General features: G+C 40.7%; 1 protein-coding gene across 1 annotated transcript in view; it reads right to left on the bottom strand.

Moving 5' to 3' along the window:
* Nucleotides 1-6,000, bottom strand: part of LOC148940485 (uncharacterized) — a 304,533-nt gene that overhangs the window by 210,863 nt on the left and 87,670 nt on the right. The gene's annotated exons all lie outside the window — the stretch shown is intronic.

The following is a 6,000-nucleotide window of genomic DNA, read 5'->3' as shown; positions in this document are numbered from 1 at the left end:
CTTTCGTGTTGATAGGCTGACTGTCCGGCTCTTATGGTGCGATCGGTTATTTTTGAGAAGCATTTCGATCACGTCAGCGATTTGCTGCTTGTATACGGCGTTTGTAGCTGTTAGTTGAGCTATTACCGCCTTCTGTTCCGTGATTATTTGGTTCTGCTGCTCAACTCTTTTCAAAAGGGCGTTGACGATAGTGAACTCTAATGAATCTTCCGCGTTGTCAGAGGGTTTGTTCCGGATGGAGTAATTGGAGGTCAACAGTGTAAGGACATTCTTCTTGACATTTCGTTGCGGCTTACGCGTATGACCGGATGAAACGTCAAACAAGAGACGGTTACCCTCCGTTTTGGCCAGCTTACTTGAGCGGGCTTGAAGAATCTCGTACGGCGTAGTCCCTGCATCGTCCCAAAGCATAGAACTTTTTGGTCAAGGAGAGGACTTCGGAGTGCTGGACGCATCGAAACTGGAGAGACGAGTGGTAATTTTTACTTTTTTGACGCTGCGAAAGGGGCTGGGAGGCTGAAGGACTTCCTTTCCCCATGGTTGAAAGAGGCTTGAGTCGCTGAAACGATGTACAGTGTCAGTAGATGGCGCTAGTCTCTCTGGCAAACAGATAACTTCAGCTGTAGAAATAGTTTCTCCTTCACCGATATTCGCTTCCTTCTCGTAATCTGTGTCGAAACTACACAACTCAATAGATGGGATCTCCGTCAAAGACGGTGACAGCACCACCTTTTCACTGACGATGCGACCGCTAGATGCCTCTCGTGTCACCTCAGTTAAGTGTGACCCAGTGACATCCGATACTTTTGTTTTTATTCGCTTATGTGTGAGCATAAAATTGCGTTTAGAGTAGTAAGATAGGACTTATCGTTTTTTGACCGTCCAGTTGAGGGTTCCTGTTGAGGCATGTCGTTGCAAATAGGAGTTTCTTGGGACTTGGAGGCTGGGGTATTTGTTATCGGCAATGTCTCTTATACCACTAGGGTGCACGCTACACAAATCCAAGTCAGGTTACGTTTGTTGCTCCTGGTGATTTTGATTCCTGCACATTTGGTGTGAGTTTATGCCAAACACAAAAAACACTGGATTACGTGAGAGGTCACTTTTGTGTTGCAAGACACACACAGATATTCACGTCTGTCCTTTTTGAGTTTTGTCATTTTGGCAAGTTTATTGATCCCGTTGTTGGGAGTCAAGTCGTCAGTCAGCAGGGGTTTATTTGGCTATGCACCAGCGTCGATTTACGGATCCAAGAGGGGGACCATCTTGGTCTTTCAATAAACCAGTACCAACTTTTAGTCTAGCCTACAATCAAGAATATATACAATTTGTGTGAAGGCCAAAATATGCCAATATGTTTACTCAGCCAATATATTTTCTAATTTGAAGATTTTTATTGCTTTCGATGTAGCCAGAATGTCGGAAGTGCAATATTTAAATCACCTATTCCCAGCAGTTTAAGGATTAAAATCCCAATGGTACCAACTCGGCCTCTTGTTTGTTTGATATTGCTCCCTTCTGCACAAACTATCACCAAAAATAAGCAAAAACGGACGAGCCAACGTAATCGATGGTGTTTTAATATTTAGCGTTTGGCAACTGCGTCTATTGATGGCTGCACATTCGGAAGAAGAAGAATGACATTAATTTAGCTTGGCTTTGTTTACAAATATCAGCTGTTTTTATTATTGAACTAGCAAATAAAGGACAAGTCCCTTGAGAATAGAAAATAAAAATGCTTATCTTAAAGATGCAAGTAAGTTAAGTGACACACCAAGAGAAAGCCACCTAAAATGACACTTAGGTACAAATATAAACAGAAAATGACAAGTATGACAAATATGGGTAGAAATAAATGTTCTTTCTCACAAATTTGGCCAACAATCCTTTATTCAATTTCACACCACCCAGTTGCTGTTGAGTTGCAACTGAACCTTTCAGTGTTACTACTAATATCAGAACTATTTGTAACTGCAATTGCGACTGCGGCTGCTTGTGACTGCAACTACGATTAATTACCATTACGAACTCAACTGTTTGACACCTACAACTGCGACTAGGACTACTTGTGACTACTTGTGACCTTGACTACTTGTAAGTGCGATTACAACTACTTACATCTGAAACTGCCTACGACAATTTGCGGCTTTGACTGAGACCACCGCCAACAGTGACAATCACTACGACTAGTTTTAACTAGTTACACAGTGCTACTGTGACTATCTGCGACTACGATTTCTTCTGACTATGACAGCATCTATTTGTGACTACATAAATTTATGACTGTGACTACTCGCAACTTCAATCCCTTGCAACTTCAATCACTTGTAAATTGACTACTTGTGACTGGGATAGTTTGCAACTGTAGCTGTGACTACTTGCAACTACTTGCTATTGCAACTACTTACGACCATATTTGATTGCATCTGTGACTACTTGTGATTGCGATAACCAAAGCTTTTGACTGCGACTACTTGCGACTACTTTCGAGTGCAACTGCAACTACTTGCCACTAGGATTACCTGCAACGGTGACTAGTTGCTGCTACAACTTTTTGCAACTGCTATGGGTAGTATTTGCAACTGCGTCTGCAACATATACTGACAGCAACTACTTTTGACTGCGACTATTTACGACTGTGACTGAAACCGTGACTACTTGTGATCTCAGTTGTGACTATTATTACTGCTTCGGTCTACTACAATTATGACTACTATAAAAACTTCTGCTTCTACTGTTACTACTACTACTAAAAACACTACTACTACTATTACTAATATAGAGAACAACTAAATCAAAAGAGTTTAAGCGCATCCATACTGTCAAAAGGGGTTGTCTAAACTACATTAATAATGGGTAAGGTTAGTAAGTTAGAAACATCAAGAAATCTTTAAAGGAATGTTGACCTGCATCAAGAGACTCTATGCATATCCAGGTGATCAAAAGGGCATATAATCATCATATCAGGAAATGCTAAGGGTATTCATTTTAAACTTTCAGAGAATGTTCAAGTGTAGATTGAACTAAATCAAATGATACTAGGTGCACTAAGGTTATCCAAAGATATTGATGCGTTTTTTGGTGTATCTATATTGATCTAAGAAACGGTTATGGTTATTACACTTAAACTTTCAGGGAAAACCAAGAAGGATGTTTAACTAAATAAAATGGCACTATATAAATCTAACTTATCTAAACAGTGTATCTTCAATATTATTAGAACAGTTAGGGAAGGGTATTTAGTTGAAACATTCAGAGAACGTGGAGGGGATGTAATATTTAAAGAGATTATGTGCATCCTAGTTGTCAAAAGGGAGTAGGCCTAAATGTAATATCTCAGGAACAGTTTAAACTATTAGATTGAAACTTTCATAGGCAGCACGATAACGCTACCTAAGTAAAGAACGATGTGGGCACAATGTTTTTTTTTTTTCTTCAGCCGGTCACTTCGTATCGAAGGAGTTGTCGTAGAAACTTTGAAACGAGCTCATTTGATTGGAAATTGGAGTGCCTAGTGCTCTTTTTAATAGTTGAAAGTGATTGGAGAGTAACTAGCCCCCCACGTCCATCATTCCCCCAAACAAATTCAATCAAAATGTTGTTCAGCGTAGCTGATTTCCAGATAGAAAATATGTTTTTGAGGAGGACACTCCCACACAACCCTCAGGGCAAGGGTTTTAAATTATGCCCTGGGGGCATATAAGGTTTTTATAGAAGGCGTTGTCGTAAAAACTTCAAAACAGACTCATTCGATTGGAAATTTGAAGGGCTAATACCCTTTTTAATGGTCGAAAGTGATTGGAGGCCATCTAGCCCCCCCCCGCCCATCATTTCCCCCAAAAAATCCAATCAAAATTTTGAGATAGCCATTTTGTTCAGTGGGGTTGAATTCCAGATAGAAAATATGTTTTTGAGGAGGACACTCCCCAACAACCCTTAGGGCAAGGGTTTTAAGTTATGCCCTTGTGGCATTTTATATAGAATGCGTTGTCGTAGAAACTTCAAAAAAGGCTCATTCGATTGGAAATTCAAATGGCTAGTGCCCTTTTTAATAGTCGAAAGTGATTGGAGGGCAACTAGCCCCCCCCCCCCATGCCCATCATTTTCCCAAACACATCCAATCAAAATTTTGAGATAGCCATTTTGTTCAGCGTAATTGATTTCGTGATGGAAAATGTGTTTTTGAGGAGGAAACTCCGCCAAAACCCTCGGGGAAAGGGTTTTAAGTTATGCCCTGGGGGCATAACAGGTTTTTGTAGAAGGCGTAGTCGTAGAAAATTAAAAAAAGGCTCATTCGATTGGAAATTCAAAGGGCTAGTGTCCTTTTTAATAGTAGAAAGTGCCTGGAGGGCAACTAGCCCCCCCCCCCCGCCCATCATTCCCCAAACACATCCAATGAAAATTTTGAGATAAGTATTTTGTTCAGCGTAGTTGATTTCCACAAAGAAAATATATTTTTGAGGAGGACACTCCCCCATAGCCCTCAGGACAAGGGTTTTAAGTTATGCCCTGGGGGCATATAAGGTTTTTAAAGAAGATGTTCTCATAGAAACTTCAAAAAAAGCTCATTCAATTGGAAATTCAAAGGAATAGTGCCCTTTTTAATAGTCAAAAGTGATTGGAGGGCAACTAGCCCCCCCCACGCCCATCATTCCCCCAAACACATCCAATAAAAATTTTGAGATAGCAATTTTCTTCAGCGTAGTTGATTTCAAGATAGAAAATATATTTTTGAGGAAGACACTCACCCACAGCCCTCAGGGCAAGGGTTGTAAGTTAGGCCCTGGGGGCATATAAGGTTTTTATTGAAATCTTTGTCGTAGAAACTTGAAAAAGGGCTCATTCGATTTGAAATTCAAATGGATAGTACCCTTTTTAATATTCGAAAGTGATTTAAGGGCAACTAGCCCCCCTCTTACGCCCACCTTTTACCAATCCAAACACATCCAATAAAAATTTTTAGATAGCCATTTTATTCAGCGTAGTTGAAAGTTTTGGAAATTTGGTCTTTAATGATGACAACCCCCCCCCCCCACAGCCCTCAGGGCAAGGGTTGTAAGTTATGCCCTGGGGCGTATAAAGTTTTATTGAAAGCGTTGTCGTAGAAACTTCAAAAGGGCTCATTCAATTGGAAATTGAAAGGGAAAGTGCCTGTTATAATAGTTGAAAGTGATTGGAGAGCGACTAACACCCCTCTCACGCTCACCATTTTCAGAAACACATCCAATCAAAATTTTGAGATATCTATTTTGTTCAAAGTTGTTGAATGTTCTGGAAATTAGGTTTTTTAGGATGATAACCCCCTCAGAGCCCTCAGTGCAAGGTTGTAAGTTATGCCCGGGGGCATATAAGGTTTACATAGAAAGTTGTTGTATAAATCATAGGCAGCAGGATCGCGCTGCCTAAGTAAAGAACGGGGACACTCGAGAACGAGACAAGAAACGGGGACTAAGTAAAGGGAAGGACACTCCTCTTTAAGTCTTTAAGACTTAAAGTATCATTTTCTTTTCATAGGCAGTGCGCTAGCGCTGCCTAAGTAAAGAACGATGTGGGCACAATGTGTTCTTTTTTTTCAGCCGGGCACTTCTTATCGAAGGATTTGTCGTAGAAACTTCGAGAAGGGCTCATTTGATTTGAAATTGGAATGGCTAGTGCCCTTTTTATAGTCACAAGTGATTGGAGGGCAACTAGCCCCCCCCCCCCACGCCCATCATCCCTCAAACACATCCAATCAAAATTTTGAGATAGCCATTTTGTTCAGCGTAGTTGATTTTCAGATAGAAACTTCAAAAAAGGCTCATTCGATTGAAAATTCAAAGGGCTAGTGCCCTTTTTAATAGTCGAAAGTGATTGGAGGGCAACTAGCCCCCCTCACACCCATCATTTCCTCAAACACATCCAATCAAAATTTTGAGATAGCCATTTTGTTCAGAGTAGTTGATTTCCAGATAGAAAATATGTTTTTGAGGAGGACACTCCCCCACAGCCCTCGGGGCAAGG

The sequence above is a fragment of the Artemia sp. Qi Xiang Cuo genome, chromosome 19 (assembly GCF_049724085.1).
Source record: "Artemia sp. Qi Xiang Cuo chromosome 19, ASM4972408v1, whole genome shotgun sequence".
Classification (NCBI taxonomy): Eukaryota; Metazoa; Arthropoda; class Branchiopoda; order Anostraca; family Artemiidae; genus Artemia; species Artemia sp. Qi Xiang Cuo.
This window is presented reverse-complemented; position numbering and strand designations above follow the sequence as displayed.